This window comes from Molossus molossus, unplaced genomic scaffold (assembly GCF_014108415.1).
Source record: "Molossus molossus isolate mMolMol1 unplaced genomic scaffold, mMolMol1.p scaffold_m16_p_8, whole genome shotgun sequence".
NCBI lineage: Eukaryota > Metazoa > Chordata > Mammalia > Chiroptera > Molossidae > Molossus > Molossus molossus.
This window is the reverse complement of record NW_023425402.1, coordinates 98,520,942-98,540,680: the sequence shown is the minus strand read 5'-3', so window position 1 is coordinate 98,540,680 and position 19,739 is coordinate 98,520,942. Positions and strand designations below refer to the sequence as shown.

General features: G+C 34.6%; 1 protein-coding gene across 26 annotated transcripts in view; it reads right to left on the bottom strand.

Moving 5' to 3' along the window:
* Positions 1–19,739, bottom strand: part of TAB2 (TGF-beta activated kinase 1 (MAP3K7) binding protein 2) — an 81,415-nt gene that overhangs the window by 41,275 nt on the left and 20,401 nt on the right. For 9 of the 26 annotated variants that reach the window (XM_036247801.1, XM_036247809.1, XM_036247808.1 and 6 more), the window contains exons 2-4: positions 10,727–10,875; positions 4,948–5,012; positions 3,701–3,742 (exon numbers count right to left, since the gene is read on the bottom strand). The gene's annotated coding sequence lies outside the window, so the exon portion shown is untranslated. Of the gene's footprint in view, positions 1–496; positions 525–2,434; positions 2,596–3,700; positions 3,743–4,943; positions 5,013–7,880; positions 8,028–10,726; positions 10,876–19,739 lie in introns of all 26 variants that reach the window. The other 17 variants (XM_036247812.1, XM_036247825.1, XM_036247824.1 and 14 more) reach the window with 7 other exon arrangements.

Here is a 19,739-nt window from a genome sequence, read left to right as displayed (position 1 = left end):
ATTAGACATTTATATAACTTATAAAGTGATCCCCACTGATAAGTCTAGCATCCATTTGACACCATACAGTTATATTATTATCAATTATATTCCCTATGCTGTACTTTACATTCCCATGTAGGGTACCTTTAAGACATTAAAACAGATATCACAAGAGGGAGTTGAAATATGTGGGTCTAGAGTTCAGAGGAGAGGTCTGGGCTGCAGATAAACATTTGAAAGGCATCTTTGGTGCTGGTGTTTATCAAAACCTGAATATAGATGAGAAAATCTTACCATATAACTTAAGAACACTTAAAAAATATTCTTGGTTATATACTGTATAAAATATTATACAGTCATCACTAATTTTCCCCCTAAAGGCCAATATTCCTTACAGCCATCCTAAAGCTGCCTTTTTGGGATATTGATTTTAAGTTGTTTACTAAGAAATAAGACTTGTTCAAGAGAACAAGTGACACACCCCTTCCTGCCCAAGAGATTCAGAGAAACCTACTTCAGGAAGGAGATCTTAAGATGTGTGCCTATAAAACAAAAACAAACAAACAAACAAAAGCTCCTGTTAGCTAGATACCCCATGTCTCATTCATTGTTTGTATGCCTAGCAAGAACTTTTCTGCTATGTATGTTCCCCTCTTCCACAACCAACTATAAATGCATCCTCACTTCTGAAATCCAATACACCCCATCCCCCAACTTTTCGTTTGTACAAAAATGTCATATATCCAATGTTGCCTCACTGTCTTTGAAACTTTCATGACTATGTGATTTCCTCATGCACATGTATTAAAACTGACTTTTTCCTGTTAATCTGTCTGTTAATTTGATTATTAGCCCAGCCAGAAGAACTTACAAGGTGGGAAGAAAAGTATTAAAAATATTTTAGCCCCTCATAAGCCCAAACAACTAAACTAAAACAACTCAAAGAATTTCAAGGATTAATGATAATACAGTAAAAGTTCATTGTATTGCACCTGTCGGGCCTGTAGCAAAAACATACAAATACTGAAAGTAATAATTATGCTAAATATCATGAATTTCCACAAAGCGAAGGGAATAAAGACTTGCAAACAGGGCTGCACGCTACTCTGGCTGCAGAATGCTGAAGGAGCTGACGGAACTGCTGAGGCTCTCCTTTTCCATGTAGAAGGACAAACAACTTTGTGTAACTGGAGAACTTGGACAGAGCTGCTTGAAAAGCCAAACAATACTAGGTTATATATCAGTGGTATAAACTGTTCTATAGGTATTTAAAGGGATATCTGGGCTGAGAAAGGGAGTGGGGGTGGTATCTTGAATCATGGGTACTTAATTAAGAAGATTAAAGTATGAAGCAAGGCAACCAAATACTAGGCAGATTCTAGCGATAGTGAGTCAGTCACCCCTCTGGCTAGAAGAAAGGAGGGACAGGAGGAACGAAGGGGATTATGAAAAAGGAGTTCGGGTGGGGAGTAGTTACAGGAGAAGCTGAGAAGGGCCAATGAAGGCTGCAAGTGTACAGTGGCCTTTATTATAGAAGGCTTTAATATACACTAATGTTAAAGTTTTAGTATTAAGTAAAACTACACACACACACACACACATATATAAATAAAATTTTATCTTTGCCTCCTTACATAACTGAGTTTTACTGGAACACATTCAATTATTTTAACAGAAAAACACAGTTTATGTTGAATATAAGAGAAATAGGATGAACTAAAATTCACTTTTCAACTGAATTAGGATTCTCTTTTAGTTTATGAAGAAGGTAAGGAGGTCTTCTATTTTGAGGAGGTCTTTCCACTTTAACATATACATCATTTAAAAATATAATTGTGATTTTTATAGTAACCTCTAAAGATGATAATCTTTTCTGTAAATATTGGAATTTCAAGTTGCACAGTACCCTAGGAAATTATGTTGTAAAAGTATGTAATTTAAAGAGATTAGAGGAAAGCCTTGTTACCCAGTAGACTCCTTACTAGACCTTCCTCTTTCACACATCTGTCCAATTTTACCTCTTAAAACCAATCCCTGGCAACAAATTCTTTATACTAATGGTAGTTTCAAAGTGGAGAAAGTAACTTCTTCACTGCTGTAGCCTAAATACTTAGAAAGTGTATGGCAACTAGAAGATGCTCAGTAAATATTTGTTGCAATAAATCTCTAAATATGTATCAGTATACATCTAGATTTAAAAGACTATTATAAAAAATGGTATCTATTCCTCCAAAGTGTTTTCCTTACCCTCAGCTATAAGTCAGTGCTGCTATATTACCTTGCTTTGAAACTGCAAATTTGTTCCAATGTAAATGATATATTACTAGGGAACAATTGGAGCATTACATAAATTTTGCTGTGATTTTTGTCTGTGACAGACACTATGTGAATGCAGAAAACAAATTCACCTGAAACAAGCTAATGAATACACAAAACGTAAATATGAACACACCTCAAACATCTGCCAGCTCCCTCAGCTCACTGAGTCTGTGTGCAGTCACCCTCATCCACAGCCTGTGTGGATTTTCCTTCTGATTTCAGAAAACCCTCCTTTGACTACTTCACAATAATAAGCTATCACATCTACGTTCACGTCCATAAGCAAACTTCAGGCTTTTTTAAAGCAAAGAACAATATTTATTTGTATAAATGCTGTATAAGTATTTACATATTTCTTAACCACTTAACATTTATACTACTATGTTTTTTTAAGATTACTTTTTTAAAAAAAAAAAAAGTTCACTGATAAAGTTTTTGAGTGTTGTCCCCTGAATTCTCTTTTTTCCATAAACCCTGTGAAGGGCCTTTTTTTTTTTTTGCACAATTTGCAAAGCATGGTGATTTTCAGAAAAAAAAAACCTATGTCAAATTTTAGCAGAACTATCTGTACTGCAAAAGCCCTCTGACCTCAACAACTATTAACACCAACTTCCTCAGGATGTCTAATGGGAAGGCAGAATACTTCAACTTATCTCTTTGGTTGTCAATATAATGTTAACAGTGTCTTATCACCATCTATAATGTGTCTCTTCTGTGGATTGCCTGACATTATCACACCACACTGAAGTTGAGTTATTCTTTAAAGAATATTTTCATCATAGAAAGAACAATGGTATGCAATAAAAATAGTGGAATGATGCTATATTTTTAAGATTAAAGTTAAAAAAAGTTTTGAAACCTTTTGGCCAAAAGGAAGATTTTAGGATTAAGCCAGAAAAAGAATCATATTACCCACTTAATTACATAAACTATTTTAAGTACCTTTTACATTAGTGATATATTATGTAAATATGTCATCAAATGCCAGTTAAGTAACAGTGGATGCACTTCATATTTTTTAATTTTAAAAGAATTTCCAAGTGTCATTAAACACAAAAAGTTTCAACATTATTTTCAACAGCACATTATTAGAATTAAATTTCTTGGAGCATGATGTTACACATTTACTAGGGCAAAGCAAACTATAATATCAAAGTTATTTTGAAATCTATAATATCAAGTTAATTTTACTACAAGTTCAAGTACAAGAATTGTAGCTACGTAATTAAAAATCTAAAATTCAAATACTAACACCATTCAAGATTAAAAACAAGATAATTATAGTCTATTTTTAGCATAAAACAGCTGTCACTTTTGATCATTTTACATAGTTAACCAGTTATTTGCAAAAAATAAAATAACAGAAACATACCAAATCAGTCACCTAAATGCTACTTACTTTAAGTTTACTATTATGTTCAGATTTAGTGTTCTTTATAAGCTTGAAGGGAACAAAGAATTATGTTAACAAACAATGGATTTCTCAATACAGTAATTTACTTTCTAAAGATAAATAATAAACATCAATAGTTGAATATAATGATTCATACTACCTCTTCTTAAAAAGAAGACTTTCCAATTTTCTAAAAATGTTTTTATTGAAATTTTTAGAGGGAAGGAAACATCAATGTAAGGGAGAGACACGGATCAGCTGCCTCCTGCACACCTCCTACTGGGGATTGAGTCTGCAACCTGGGCATGTGCCCTGACTGGGAATCGAACCAGGACCTCTCAGTGTATAGGATGATGCTCAATCCACTGAGCCACACTGGCCGCGTTATTTTCTTTTAATTTAATACACTGCCTCAAGTCCATGAATGTTGACCATTTCTTATGATTAAAAGGTTTACCAGTAATAAGTTTTTCGAAAAGGAATGTGCAAGTCAGCCACACTTGGCAATTTATGTACTGTGGTTTTGTGGTGAGTGCTACCATTTTCTAAGGATCAAGAAAAGTGCAATAAATCTAAGACAGAATAGTTATAATTCATCAAAACATATTATATAACTACCTTTTTGTGTGTTTTCCAATTCATAGCTCATTATTCTCCAATACATTAGGGCTTCAAGATAAAAAGAGTTATATTGTTCAGTGGCCCCTTTTTTTACTTAATTTTTGGATAACACACCTTGTGCATAAATATAATCTTTTAAAAAAGATGACATAAATATGTGATATGTTAAGTTCCTATTTATGGGTAAAAGGAGAAAAAGGATAAAGATAATGAAAACACTTGAAAGAACCAATTTCCATCTCACATTAGTCATAAACATTTATAATGGAACAATGAACTCAATGACATGTAGAGATGATAATAATTTGGTTAAAATATTAATCTAAAATGGCATCTTAATATGAAGATAAAGAGAAAGTTATGAGAAGTTTCACCAACTAAGCCCCATTCAGTTTCAGTCCTTTCTTGGCCCTATGTTTCCTCTGTTCTCATATCACTTTGCACAGCTTCTTTCTAATGTCATGGCCCTCAGATACCTTTTCCCTAGACTGGACTGCTAGTCAGATGCTAGGTGTGTGTTATGGCTTTGGGAGTGTTAAGTTCACAAAATGGACAGTTATTATTGATGTTATAAATCCTTTAATAAACTAACAAAAAGTTAAATCAGCAATTTTTAAATTATACATACATACTTGATTGGTAATTTGACAACTGTGGTAAATCATGAGACCGTTAAGACTGCTAATGAAGATAAGATCTATGTGCAAAGGAAAACATAAACAAAAGATTTCATTACTATAAAAGCACTCAGAATCTTAAAAAGAAATGAAATAGAACTCAAAATGAACAAGTTAAAACTGATAAAACAATATTAAACTGAATCCAGTCTCTAAAATACAATATGTACAATGCAATTATTTTCTTAAGTATGTGCCAGATTTTCAATTCTAACACTTGATTGTATAGTTGGTTATTAGTCTCATTATGGTTATGGTAAATGAATTTTTTGTTAGATGGTCAAGAATAATCTCAGAACTGTATAGAAACTCCTATTTCAGCAGATTTATTATATATAAATGTTTTATATTTCTCTAATTACAGATACCCTTAGAGAATATGCAATTTAATATTTTTCATTGTATAATTGAACAAAAAAGAACCAGAATCTCATCCTATGATACTTATCCATAAAGACTTCCCTAATGAAATTTGAACTTTGAACTGTAAAATATACTGAAGTGATAAATTAATGAACATCTTTATGAAATAACATTTTCTAATGTATTATTTTTATATATTACATTTTTATACATATTGTGTGTGTGTGTATACCTTACTTAATAAACCTGTTGAGTGCCTACAACTTCCTCAATACTATAATGGGTGCTAAAATATTAAAATTAATAAAAGCACAGTTGCCTAATGTTCAAAAGATTTTCATTTTAGTAGAAGACAAACACATCAAATAAATGTAATAAATTGTAACTGAGTTGTTACAGATACAATATGCAGTAACACAAGCTTCCAGTCAATTCCGATATAAAGGGAGGATTTAAGGAAAGGATTCATTAAAGAATGTGAAAGCTAAGATGTGCCTTGGAAGATGAAAATATGTTTACTAGGTGGGTAGGTGAGAGGAAAAGAATATTTTAAGATATAAGTAGTTGCCTGGGGAAAGACTTAAAGGAGTAAAAAATAGCATGGCAAGTTTGGGAAACCACAAGTAGCTGGCTAATGTTGAAGTGCAGGGAGTGAGACTAACAGAGACAAAATGAGGTAAAAGAAAAGGCTAAAGAAGTGGAGTAGGCAGGGTTACATTATAGAAGATCTAACTGCCCTCCTTGGCACCATGCACATTGCATCCTACACGTCAGCAAAAACATGTCTCTCACTTTCCTGATTCAGATCATTTATCTCTGAAGTTCCAGGCCCTGCCTGGTTCTGTGATATTCTAATACGTCCCAGAAGCGAGCGTGTATTCATTCAGCAATATTCACTCTGTATTATGTAGAGGTACATAAACTGCAATGACGGTCAAGAGAAAGAAATGCCTAAACTCAGAAATACGGACAGGCAGGAGAAACTTCACAAATAATGTAATGCTTAGCCATGAAAGATGAATAATAAAAGTCTTGCAGGGTATCACTGATGACTGTGTTGGGGGAAAGAACATGATAAATTTGAGGAATTATGGCTATAGTACAGCTGGGAAGTGAGATGAGGTTAAAAAGGTGGAAAATTTTCAGTGAAAAATATACAGATTTCAGATAATGTAAAATATACATATAAAAAATTCTACCGGTCTGAAACTTTCTCATAGATATGACCCACTTTTTGGTTCACCATTTCTGGGATCCATTCCACTAACATTGCCCACTATATGCCACGCAATGTGCTCTAAATATGCAAAGATGAATAAAATAGTCTGTGCTTTTGAGATTATAATCTAGTAGAATCCAGATTTATATTGGACTTCTTAGAGCACATCTGTTATCTTATTTTATCCTCTCCACATATAAAGCTAAGAAGACAACTGTTATACTATGTTTTTTTTTTTTTAACTGAAGAGAATCATGGAGAGAATATATCCAGTTTCAACTGAGTCAGTGGCAGATCAGTATTCTAACCCAGTAGTTCCCAACTGCGGTGTCACCACTCACTGTTACTGCAATCAGTTGTGAGATGGGTTGAATGAAATTAGTTACTAGAAATAAAATACCAGAGCTCTACCTCTTTATCTATATAAATCTAATCTATGCATGTGTTCAAGGAGGGGCACACAAGGTTGATCACCTAAGTGTGTATTAACAACCTGAATGTCCATTGAGGAATGAATAAGTAAATTATTGTACAGCAAGACCAAGAATAGCATGCAACTGTTTTGTTTTTTTTTAAAGTAGAGTAAGATCCAAGCAATATGTAAAGACCTATAAGATATTACCTAATGAAAAAAGATGCAAAGGCTATGTATAATAGATTAAAAAAAAGACACCCAAAAGAGATAAATTTTAAACAGATATTTTTATATGAATGTATAAGAAAGGTTCTAAAAGGATGCCACTAATTATTTTGAAGAGGAGGCTGGGTAAAGGGACGCATGGATGGAAGATGGTCCAAGGAGGTTTAGTCATCTTTGTTATGTTTTCATTTATTTATAAGTATATGCATGTATTACTTATATAATTAGTCTTAAAAATTGAGATAATCAGTGCAGAATATTGTCCTTATAAAATTATTTCCTACACCCTCAGAAGAGGGTGGTGGTGGGGAGAGGGAAGAGATAAATCACAGAACTTATATGCATGTAAGCATAACTAATGGACATGGACAACAAAGCCGGGGACGGGGTGGGGGGGATGGGGAGGAAGGTGTCAATGGGGTAAAAAAGGAGAAAGATCTGTAACAAAAATAAAATAAAATAAAAGGGCAATCTAATAGAAATAGAGACTAAAATGGTGGTTACTAGGGGCTGGAGAAATGGGGAGATGTTGGTCAAAAGGTAAAAACTTCCAGTTAAAAGATAAATAAGTTTTGGGGATCTAATGTACAGCATGGTGATTATAGTTAATAATACTGTAGAATATACTTGAAAATCGCTAAGACAGTGGATCTTAAACGTTCTCACCATGAAAAAGCAATGGTGTTTATGCCGTATGGCAGAGGTATTAGCAATGCTATGGTGGTCATCATTTTGCAACACATATGGATATCAACTCACACGTGGTACACCTTAACTTGCACAATGTCAGATAGCAGTTATAGCTCAATAAAGCTGGGGAAATGTAAAAAAATAAAATAAAAATTATTTCCTTCCTATTTCCACATAACATTACTTGTATTCTGATATGTGGAAATGAGTTATCTGAAAGTTACAGAGTTATCTGAAAGTTCCTGTATTTAGCCAACTAAATGTACTTTCAAATACTTAAAGGACTATGTTATCTATGTTGAAACCATTACTGATATAGTTAACAGCTGTGAGAAAATGATCAATTTTCAGGATGCTTGACAGATGAGATCTACAGTTACATTTTAATTAAGTTAATTTATCTAAGACTACCTCTATGCTTAGTCTCCTATCTTATAATCCACTGTTTAAAAAAAAAAAAAAAAAAAGGCCAGGTCTGTCTGTCTCTCTCTCTTTTTTTACCCAAAGGCTAACTCAATGTGAACTAATATGCAGCCCTCAACCGAGTAAGTAGTACTCACCCACCAATGAGATGGTTTAAATGTTTAAGATAAAAAGAGTAAGGGGTGGTAGAAAAAGTTTACTGTCACTATGTTAAGCTTAAGAGTCTCCCAATAAACCCAACACTCTTATAGGAATTTATTACATATAAATATGGATAAGAACAGCTTTCTGAGCTTATAGTATAATCACTAGTTCTGTGCTAAATGATTAACATGTATCATTTTCGTTACTTTTCACAACATTCCTGTAGTAAGGATTAAATGAGAAATTGCATGTAAAACTCTTCATACATAATGCCTGACATATAATAATAAATGTTGTCCTTTATTAAGTATTACTACTGCCTAATCTTTAACTTTATCAAGTAAGCCTTGCTCTGCCACATTCAGCTTTTCAAAAGACTCACTGATTTAAGTGCATCAGGGCTAAGAAATGTTCAATGGATCCCATTATTTACTGAATTAAATCGAACTCCTTCACTTGACATTCGAAAGCATGTATGGCACAGCTCCATTTCCCATCATATCATCCCCTACACCCCACTATTCTCTAGGCACACAATTTCTAGAACATATTACTTACTTTCATTTCCATAACTTAGAAATACTCTTTCCACTCCCTCTAAAGAATTCTATCTGTTCTTCAGTAGAAACATTACCTTCCCTACCAAATCACTTCTGTCTGTGATACTTTCAAGTATATGGTTTGCACCTCTATTATGATACTTAAAAACCAAAAATTACTTGTCAGTAAGCTCACTGAAATTAAGGTTTATTCATTTTGACATCCTTACTGTGCCTAGCACAGTGCTTTAAACACAATTTTCATTCAATATAGAAAGATTTTTACCATTACTAATAGTCCCAATGATAACTAATAAGACCTGAAATTCAGATGCAATACCCTCTGCAATTTCTCCTTTAATCCACTTAACAGTGAGAATGCTCCTATAATTCTAGTAGTAGCTCCTTTTCCAGTCCTAATTCAACATTCAGATAAATATTTTTCAATGCCACACAAGTGATGTGGCACATAATCAGTGACATAATGCTGACTAGATTGACTAACATTAAATTCATTATGCACTAACAATGAAGGGTGGAATATTAAGCACAAGCTAGAATATTAGAATCATCTCTTAAAATCACAACTGGAATATAAAATTCCTTTGTTCAATATTGGGTAATCTCTAACCTATCTGAATGAAACTTTAAAATCAAAAGATATGTATAGTTATCTTTTTTAGAAAAATAAAATCACCTTTTTAAAAATAATTTTTTTCTTTATTGATTTTAGAGAAGGAGGGAGAGACAGAAATATCGATGATAGAGAACACTGACTGGCTGCCTCCTGCATGCCCCCCACTGGGGATCAGGCCCACAACTTGGGCATGTGCCCTGACCAGGAAGCGAACCAGCGACCTCGTGGTGCATGGGCCAATGCTCAATCAATGAGCCACACCGGCCGGGCAATTCAATCACCTTTTATGGATTGTTTCTAAATCTGTACAAATTGGTAAAAGCAATAAATATCATTAAAAGTTAACTGACCTCAACCCTCAAACTATTCATAAGATTTTTCTTGGTTAAAATCTAAGGCAGCAGGAAACCTCAGTTTTTTGTTTTGTTGTTACATTTTGTTGTTATAATTCCAACTACTTATAACTTCCTAGTCTGGTTTCTTTTGAGTAATCAAGTAAAAATATAGCAAACATTACTTATATACTTACATTTAAAGTAATTAAATTCTCCAGGTAACTGGTCTATATAATACATTCTTTGGTTGTATCCAGAAATCTTACTTATGACTTCTAATTACTGAAGAATATATTAACTCTTTATGTGAAGACATTTGTAATGGTTTAGGAACTCAGGATGGAGAATTTGTTTCACTTATTTAATTCTCTATATTACTTGTACTATATGTGAACCTCTTAAAGGAAGACAGTTCTGTTGTGGCTAATGTTTACTTTTCAATGAAGACCAGATTACTTTTTGTACATTTATAGGGCTTAACTCAATAGCATTTCAAATTTATTTTTCTTAAATTGTTTCTGGATTAGTTTGCTACTACTAGCAAACAAGTTAAATTAGAAATATTCAGGCAAAAGGTATGTTAAGGTCAATACTAGCTACAAGTTACCTATATGTTAGGGATGCTGCTATACTTTTAAAGCAAGATGACCACAAATTTTGAATGTAAAGTTTTGGTTATCATAGATTTCATTGTAAGGCAGTTACATAGGCTAAGCTTGACTGGTGCCATTGACTTTAGCATACCTGGAAATAGAAAAATTCAAATTGTAGCTGTTCTTGGTTGGCCCATTGCCATTTTTGCAGCTTACAAATTTTTAATTAAGTAACTGCAGTGAGCTCATCTCTACTGGATACTTCTTTTCCAGGGCAGGTCCAGGAACGGGGTCTGGAGCCTTGAAAGCAGAAGAGAAACTAGAGTAAACTAGAGGTAGGCAGAACAAGAAACCTGACCAGATAACATTATGAGATCTAACAGCAGTGAGGTAGTCCCCAATGTCTCTCACATAAAATATTCCCAAGTGGAAAGAGGGTCTCTTAAATTACAAGTTACCAGAAGATGCTATTTACATTAGTTAAGTCATTATTTTAACCTACCCAACTCTATTCTGGACTCCCTAGTCTAGAAATTGAAATAGTAGCCTTTATGAAATCTCCAATGGCTTTTAGCAACAGACTGTCCAACATCAGACCAGAGTATAACAGAAAGAGAATAACAATAAACCCATTTTCGATGGTAAACCTTTCCAAAGCCCTCATTTTCAGATCAGTTTGCTTTTCTCTTTCGCTATCTTTACTACTGTCTTCTAACTGTTCCCCCTATGTCCTAAAATCAATTCTCAGAGGTTTCTTTAAAAAATGCTTTAGATGCATTCAAGAAATGAATTGAATTTCAAGTTCCAATTTAAAAAAATACTTGGTAATTCTTAAAGAGGGGACAAAGAACAGCTCATAAGCTGTGGTTCTTAACCACAATGGAAATTCTTTTTCCATTACCAAAATAGATTCAATGATTAAAAAAAAAAAATTTTTTTTGTTAGGTCCATATTAAAAACAAACAAACAAAAAACCCAACCTTACAACTATAAAAGTTACAGAAATGGTAGGATATTAACAGTGGTAGACTGTTGTGCTAATTAGATCACTAAGGCCTGGAAACAATGTCCTTATACTTGGCAAGCTAGCATCCTAAGGAGTTTCTCCAAGAAACCAATCTCACAGCAGTCAAAATAAATTGAATTCTCTGCTGCTGCCAAATGATGGCTGATTGTGAAAATTGTAACTGGACTGCCCTGGCAGGTTTGGCTCAGTGATTAGAGCATCAGCCCACAGAACAATGAGTCGTGGGTTCGATTCCGGTCAAGGGTACCTACTTCAGTTGCGGTTTGCCCCCAGCCCTGGTCAGGGTCATTCGGGAGGCAACCAGTTGATGTGTCCCTCTCACGTTGATGTTCCTCTCTCTCTCCTTTTCTCTTCCTCCCACTCTACCTGAAGATAAATGGAAAAATATCCTCAGGTGAGGATTTAAAAAAAAGAAAATTGTAACTGGGCCAAAAAAAAAAAAAAAAGTGAAGACAAGGAATCAAATAACTTTCTGCATTTTTAGTAACTAGCAACACAGCAAAGCAAAATAGAATAAAAGTAGTTTTTAACAAAAATGCAAAATTTCCATCCTTTGTGATGGCATATTGTTGGTGAAAAAAAAAATGTGGGAGAGACAGATCTAGGTACAAATCTGGTTTCAGTATGGCCTTGGACTAAAACTTTCTGCAGAAGTTTCCTGTCTGTTAAACAGGACAGCACTGCCCACATCACTGGATGGTCATGAGAATTAGCTAAAGGATATCAAGACTTAAAAACCTGGCACACAGTTGGTATTCAATACACTTTCTGCATTACTAAAGAATGAAACATACGTTTTTCCTAAACATAAGTATACTTAAATTTTCTTTTTCATAAATGCTAAAGCAACAGCTGTGTAACACATTTTAGTTTTAAATAACTCTTCTGCATCACATCCTAAGAAATATAACCAATTTTTCATCATTGATTGCAAAACAACTACAAGGTAAATGTGTGAGAGCTAATGATTAATAAAAATATAAGAATTTTACATTTAGGATATAAAGAGAATTAGTGGCAAACAAAAAGACGTAATTCTCCTCCAAGTAAAGTAGAAAATACTTTTGTCAACACACATTGGTATGGTTACAGATCTGGAATATAGTGCTTTTTAAAAAACAAAAGAATCAATATATGATACAACTTAGGTCTTTAAGTCAGGAAATGCTTTAAGGGCAAAGAAAAGCTTTACACTTGTGCAATAATTTTCCTCGTACTGATAGAACAGTGGGTTCCACACAAAATTATTATTTACCAAATATGGCTCAAAGATCAGATTACACCTTCCCTGGCATTACCAAGCAATAGAGCAAGTATCACAGCCACAGGAATTAAAAAAAAATTTGTTTCCCTTAAAGTCATTCTAAATGTATTTGCTGTTGCAACTTTATTTTAAAGTAGTTTTTAAAAGTTACATGAAAAATGTCTATTCAAAAAAGACTATAATTTACTTAGAGATAAGATTAAATAAGCGGGTGCATTCCCCAGAAGGAAAAAAAAAAGTATTTTAAGAATGAGGATTCCCATTCATTAACCCATATGAATAGGCTTTCAGTTTAAAGGACATAAAAACAACAACAAAACAATAACAACAACAAAAAAAACCCTTGCCCCACTTTAGATTAACTAGCTATCATACTGAAATCTTATTACTCATAGTAATATTTCAGTTGATTCTTTTGGCTTTTCCACATATACAATGTCATCTATAAATAATGAATTTGCCTCTCTTTCTTTTCAAATAATTACACCTATTTTTTTTTGTCGTTTAATTACACTGGCCAGCGTTCCCAAGACAATGTTATGTAATAGTAATGCTGGCCACACCCTTTTTGATTCATGGCTTTTTAAAAGAAATTTTGCATTTCACTAAATAATAAAATAGGAATTCTAGTATTCTACCATTAAAAATGCTGACTTCTGGTTTGAGATATATAAAACCTTAGGTATACTAATTTATTCTAATCCTTTATTTCACTAAGGATTCTTATCAGAAATAAATGTTGACCCCTTCCCCAGCTTTTTTATCCCTTAGTCACACCACCCCTCTCACCTACTAATGTGAATTAATTTGATTTATCATTATATTCCTAGGGTGAATCCGATTAGAGCATTATTCTGTTAATGTAATGCTAGATTCCATTTGATAGTTTTATGCAACAACTTTTGTGAGATCTGTGTGTAGTCTTTTACACTTATATTTTATCATGTTATGTGATGTTTTATAAAAAGAACTGGGAAGCTTACCTTTTTCCCCCTCTCTATTCTAAAACAGTTATCTGATGCTTGATGTTTTTTTTTGTTTGTTTGTTTTTTTTTATCCTCACCTGAGGACATCTTTCCATTGTTTGTTCAGATAGAGTAGGAGGGGGAGAAACAGAGAGGGAAGGAGGGAGAGAGAGAGACATTTTTTGTTCACATAGAGTAGGAGGTGGAGAAACAGGGAGGGAGGGAGAGAGAGAGAAACATTGACATGAAAGGGAGATATCGAGTGGGTGCCACCCGCATGGCCAACCAGGGCCTGGGATAAACCGCAACCGAGGTACGTGCCCTTAGCAGGTACCGAACCTGGGTCTCTCTGGACCGCAGGCCTACGGTTGACACTCCAACCACTGAGCCAAACCAGCCAGGGCTGATGCTTGATGTTTTAAGCAATTCAAAAGTAAAACCTAATGGGTCTGGTGCTTTTTCATTTGTGGTTCCAGATCTTATCCTTTCCTTCATATTTCCTTGATGAAACCAACCCCCTTTTTCTTCAATCTCTCCCTTCAACCTATGAACACGTTTAAGACTTCACCACCTTAAACATACATCCATGTACACACTTGTACCACAAAAATTTTCCTTACCAATTATGTGTTATTTGGCAAGTATTGATTCACAAAGCTATTTATTAAAACTGTACTTTTTTCAGGGCACTGAGAAAACAGAGAATGAGCTGCAGTTCCTGCCCTATACCTACTTTTAATTCAGGTAAGAATAACAAACATGCATTACAGAAACTGTAATAGCAAGGTAAGATATGAATATGCTATGTCAGTCCATGTATCTCTTACCATTCATGCCTTGCCAAAATTATCTACTGAATACTTATACGACGGCCTCAACTTTGTTTTAAACTGCCTTCAAGTTTCCTTCCTTGATACTAGTTTATTCAAATCACCAAATCCAACCTCTTAAGGATCCTCATCCACGTTTTTGGAATAACTTAAGTTCAAAAATATTTTTAAGTTTTATCAGGCACTTCTAAATCACCATATCATTTGATCCTTATGAAAACCACTGAGAAAGGCTAGGTAGTTATTACTCTCACTTTGCAAGGTTCAGAATATTTAAGTAATTTACTGATTATCAAAACTCCAACAGCAGAGTTAGGGCCAGAAATGCATTCATGGCTTTCTAACTCCAGGTCCAAAGTTCCTTCTTCTGAACTGTATTAACATGATTGACTGATTACTAACTTGAATGATTAGTGATCATTCTCTACTTGAAAACTTTCCTGGTCATCACTATATGTTCTAGTTTCCTAGGATCCTTATTTCTATGTTTGTTTTTAACATTTATAAAAAGAATATAGGTGCAAAGTTATGGCTTTCATTCTCTACCTTCCTTCCTCTGGCATCTCATCTACACTTAAGAGCATAATCTAAGGAGAATCTCCTTTGAATTGTAGTTTACGTTTTCTATTCTACTCTATGAACTTAAACATTCAAAATTGTAGAATTTCATAATGAAAGCTTTATAGAATATCTAGCCCAACATTCTTATTTAATGAAAAACAAAGTTCAAATCATACAAATTGTAGCATAATTTGAATAAGTTTGACAAAATTTGCCTTTAAACTTATGAATCACAAAATAAATGCATATATTTATACACAGTGAAAGAAAATAATTAAACTAATTTAAAGTTTAATTACTGAACCTTATTTCATTTTTGTTAAAGACTTGTCCCTATTTCTAAGAGATTTTATTTATAATATAGTATTAACGTATTGAGTCCATTTATAATATTTTTAAAGTCACAGAACGGCAATACAAATAAAACCTACTCAATTCTGTATATTCATGAACTATCTAAATTTCAGATTAAAGCGAACTGGGAATTAAAAATTATATCACTACCCATGCTATGCTCTAGGTTGATATCATGCCGCAATTTAAAAGGCAGAAACAGGTATTACTATAAACTGCTGTAAAGTATTTAGATCAGTGTCTGGCACATGGTAAACATTCAAAACATGTCAGCTACCACTGCCGCTGCAACAACTACTCCTTTTGAATATGTTCATATCATTATAAATATAGCCATATTAATGATTCAACCATACAGAAAAGAATACTGTTAGGGGACAAGTACCTCACTCCACTCCTTTCCGTCTATTTTCCAGGTGAGCAGGGCTCCAATTCTTAGTTATCTAGGTATACCTTTCCAACCATTCCCAACCTACAAGTCTGAAGGCTTTCAAAATTAAAAGCTTATTTTATTTTATTATTCATTTTTAATTAATTTTTGTTACAGATGTTTCTCTTTTTTTCCCAATTGACACCCTCCTCCCTATCCTTCCCCCACCCCCGGGTCCCCAGCATTGTTGTCTATGTTCATGGTTACTCATACATGCATATAAATTCTGTGGTTTATCTCTTCCCTCTCTCCTGTCCCCTTCTTCTGAGGTTTGTCAGTCTGTACCCTACTTCTAAGTCTTTGGGTCTATTTTGTTCATCAGATTGTTTTGTTCATTATATTTCACAAATAAGTGAGATCACATGATATTTGTCTTTTTCTGATTGGCTTCTTTCGCTTAGGATAATACTCTCCTGGTCCCTCCATGTTGTCTCAAAGGATGAGAGATCTTTCTTTCTTACAGCTGTATAGTATTCCATTGAGTATATGTACCACTGCTTTCTTTCTTTCTTTTTTTTTATCCTCGCCCGAGGACATTTTTCCATTTTTTGTTCAGATAGAGCGGGGGAGAGAGAGAGAGAGAGAGAGAGAGAGAGAGAGAGAGAGAGAGAGAGAGAGAGAGAGAGAAACATCGATGTGAAGGACACATCGAGTGGCTGCCACCCGCACGACCAACCAGGGCCGGGGACAAACTGCAACCGAAGCACGCGCCCTTAGCGGGAACCGAACCCGGGTCTCTCGGGACCGCAGGCCGACGCTCTAACCACTGAGCCAAACCGGCCAGGGCGTACCACTGCTTTCTTATCCACTCATCTCTTGATGGACACTTGGGCTGTTTCCAGATCTTAGCTATTGTAAATAGTGCTGCTATAAACATAGGGGTACTTATATTCTTTCCGATCGGTGTTTCAGGCTTCTAAGGGTATATTACTGAAAGTGGGCTCACTGGGTCAAATGGAAGTTCAATTTTTAATTTTCTGAGGTAACACCATACTGTTTTCCATAGTGGCTGCACCAGTCTGCATTCCCACCAGCAGTGTACTAGAGCCCCCTTTTCTCCACACCCTCGCCAACACTTGTTTGATGATTTGTTGATGGCGGCCATTCTGGCAGGTGTGAGGTGATACCTCATAGTTGTTTTAATTTGCATCTCTCTGACGATTAGTGACGCTGAACATTTTTTCGTATGTCTCTTGGCCATTTGTATGTCTAGTTTGGAAAGGTATCTCTTTAGGTCCTCTCCCCATTTTTTAATTAGGTTGTCTTCTCTTCTGTTGAGTTGTATGAGTACTCTATATATTTTGAAAATTAACCCCTTAAGAGCTTATTTTAAAAGAAAATTTTATACTCCAATACATCTGAACTTTTAAGTTCATTTACTCATGATATGTAATACATGAAAAACAAAAGGGAATCTCATGTGAAGCAAGTTTAAACTTATTCTTGTAAACTAGTCCCTCTTCAACTTCTTTTTTATCAGTAGTAATTCTATTTTTAGTCTGAAAACTGAAATTACCTAAGCTCTTCTCTTGCTTTTCTTTAAAACCTTTCTCGACTTTTTTTTTTTCATTTTTATTTTTATTTTATTTATTTATTTTTTTGTTATAGATGTTTCTCCTTTTTTACCCCATTGGCACCCTCCCTCCCCATCACCCCCGCCCGGTCCCCGGCTTTGTTGTATATGTCCATTGGTTATACATACATGCATATAAGTTCTGTGGTTTATCTCTTCCCAACCCCCCCACCCCCTCCTTCTGAGGGATGTCATCTGTGCCCTACTTCCATGTTTCTGGGTATACCGCATTCCTCAGACTGTTGTGTTCATTATATTCTGTATATAAGTGAGATCATGTGGTATTTGTCTTTTTCTGCTTGGCTTATTTCACTTAGGATAATACTTTCCAGGTCCCTCCATGTCGTCTCAAAGGATAAGAGATCTTTCTTTCTTACAGCTGCATAGTACTCCATTGTGTATATGTACCACAGCTTTTTTATCCATTCGTCTACTGATGGACACTTGGGTTGTTTCCCGATCTTAGCTATTGTAAATAGTGCTGCTATGAACGTGGGGATACATATATTCTTCCTGACTGGTATTTCAGGCTTCTTAGGGTATATTCCTAGAAGCGGGATCACTGGGTCAAATAGAAGTTCAATTTTTAATTTTTGAGGTAACACCATATTGTTTTCCATAGTGGCTGCACCAGTCTGCATTCCCACCAGCAGTGTACTAGAGTCCCCTTTTCTCCACACCCTCGCCAACACTTGTTGTTTGATGATTTGTTGATGGTGGCCATTCTGACAGGTGTGAGGTGATACCTCATTGTTGTTTTAATTTGTATCTCTCTGATGATTAGTGATGTTGAGCATTTCTTCATATGTCTCTTGGCCATTTGTATGTCCTGTTTGGAGAGAAGTCTATTCAGCTCCTCTGCCCATTTTTTAATTGGGTTCTTTGTCTTCCTTTTGTTGAGTTGTCTGAGCACTCTATATATTTTGGAAATTAACCCCTTATCTTATGTATCACTGGCAATGATGTTCTCCCATACAGTGGGTTGCCTTTCCATTTTGATGGTTGTTTCTTTTGCTGTGCACAAGCTTTTTAGTTTGATGTAGTCCCATGTGTTCATTTTTTCCTTTGTTTCTGTTGCCTTAGGTGATATATCAGTGAAAATTCTGCTGCGTATGATGTCCGAAATTTTGTCGCCTACATTTTCTTCTGGAATTTTTATGGATTCACGGGTCACATTTAAGTCTTTTATCCATTTTTAGTTTATTTTTGTGTATGGTGTAAGTTGATGGTCTAGTTTCATTTTTTTGCATGTAGCTGTCCAATTTTCCCAACACCATTTATTAAAGAGGCTGTCTTTACTCCATTGTATGTTCTTGCCACCTTTGTCAGATATTAATTGAGCATATTGCTTTGGGTCCATTTCTGGGTTCTCAGTTCTGTTCCACTGGTCTATATGCCTGTTCTTGTGCCAGTACCAGGCTGTTTTGATTACAGTGGCTTTGTAGTATAACTTGATATCTAGTATTGTGATCCCACCTACTTTGTCCTTCTTTTTCAAAATTGCTGTGGCTATTCGAACTTTTTTGGTTCCATATGAACTTTTGAAGTATTTGTTCTAGTTCTGTGAAATATGTCATTGGTATTTTGATGGGGATTGCATTGAATCTATAGATTGCTTTGGGTAGTACGGACATTTTAATTATGTTAATTTTCCAATCCATGAACAAGATATGTGCTTCCACTTTTTTATATCTTCCTCTATTTCTTTTTACAATGTCCTGTAGTTTTCTGCAAATAAGTCCTTTACTTCTTTGGTTAAGTTTATTCCTTAAAATCTTAATTTTTTTGCCGCAATGGTAAATGGGATTGTTTTTTTCAGTTTCTCTTTCTGTGAGTTCATCATTGGTGTATACGAATGCCATCGATTTCTTGACGTTAATTTTGTATCCTGCTACTTTGCCAAATTCATTTATTAAATTTAGTAGATTTTTGATGGAGTCTTTAGGGTTTTCTATGTATAATATCATGTCATCTGCAAATAATGACAGTTTCATTTCCTCGTTTCCAATTTGGATCCTTTTTATTTTTTCTTCATGTCTGATTGCTGTGGCTTCGACTTCTTTATATCTCATCCATTTAATAATTATCACTCCTTAAGACACAATTCCTAAGACTCTCCTCACTGGATGTTACAGTCAATACAGTCTACAAATACTTGCC